Genomic DNA, 1,680 nt, shown 5'->3' on the forward strand with positions numbered 1-1,680 from the left:
TTCTTTCTTCTTTCTTCGTGGTATGAGGGATCAAACTCAGGACTTTGCGCTTGTCAGGCAAGCACTTACTCTACTGAGTTATCTCCCTGGCCCCAACAACCTTCCATTTCTCACTAGCTCCAACCAACCATAAGTTGAACCCATTAGCACTGTGATCCAAATAATCCTCTACTCCTTTAAATTGGGTGTGGGTGTCAGGTATTTGTTCTTAAGTGACTGAAAAGTGACTCATATGCCTTATCAAAATAAGTTCCAAATCAGTGGCTTAACAAAACAATAAATGCCTAGTGCAGTGTGGAGTAACTGTTCCTGTAATATTCATGCAGTTATAAGGAATGATGAAGCCCCTCACCTTGCAGCTACAGTGTCAGGTACATGCAGATTTCTCATTTGCTGCATAATGGGAGAGAGAAGCAAGAGACACACGTGGGCTTTTTCTCTGTTTTGAGAAAGGAGGGGCATGCATCTCTAAGCAGTCTGACATTGTTGGTGAGAAGTAAACAACTGGCACCTGGTCCCAAACAGCAAATGAAATGGAAAGTAAAATACAGCCTACTTTGAAATGTCATATTTTCTTTCATATACCCTTCCTCCTTAAACAGATAATTTTGTAGCCTGAGTAGAAATTTCTGTTTAAGCAAGCATAGACTTATCTAAATAGTTTAACACTATCAAAGCATTTGTGAATGATCTGGAAGACCCAAAATTGTGTGAAAAAGCCAAGTACAAAATAGTGTGGATGGGGCATTAGCATTCACATAAGAAAGACGGAAAGTGAACATTTTCATTTGTGTTTATTTGAACTTGGGTAGAAAAATCTCTAAGAATGAATTGAAAGAGCTAGCAGTGATGGTGATGGGCTGATTTAGACAGAGAAGAGAGAGAGAGAGCGTAAGACTTCATTATCATGCCATACACTTTGTCATTTTTATTACAGAACTTCATTAATACATGGTAAATTCAAAATATTAAGAATTGATAAAAAGGAGAATATAAAAAGCCAATGCAACAAAAATATGTTTTCATTCCATATCCGATCCTTTTATCCTCAGTGATGGAGCGCATCCGGAGATCACCGGCTACTTCTAGAGTTTCCTGTTAAAGGGTGATAGCACTTGATGCTGCAGGACGTTTATGTACAAGCAGACAGCTCGAGCCTGGTTTCATTACAGTCTACCATGCATCATGTCATGTGTTATTGCTTACTTAACAACTCTCACTCCATCACATGGATTAACCAAGATAAAGTAGCTAAATATTGCCCGCGATTTCCTGTCAGAACATAAGGTTTCATTTGTCAGGACAAGAAGTAAAATTAAGCAAAAGCCTGGTGAATCTGCTCATCCAAATCCAATTGTGATATAAAAATTTATAAAATATGGTTGATTATAATTTGATTTGACTTTAATGTCATAAAATTACTGACTGGGAAAAAATGTTTTTCAAGGGAAAATAATTTCTTGTTAATTTAACTTTGAAATTCTTTCAATTTGAAATGCATCAAACATTATTGCGATAATATCTTTCATTGATAAATAGCTTATATAATTTGCAAAACAAAATAAATAAAGTAGCCATAAAGTGTATAAGATCTAGAAATAAGCAAGTGCAAGTCCTATCTCTACCAGTTGTGGGCTTTGGGCTTAATTTTACTTCATTTATATAACGAGAATAACTTAA

The sequence above is a fragment of the Octodon degus genome, unplaced genomic scaffold (assembly GCF_000260255.1).
Source record: "Octodon degus isolate 3935 unplaced genomic scaffold, OctDeg1.0 scaffold00109, whole genome shotgun sequence".
NCBI lineage: Eukaryota > Metazoa > Chordata > Mammalia > Rodentia > Octodontidae > Octodon > Octodon degus.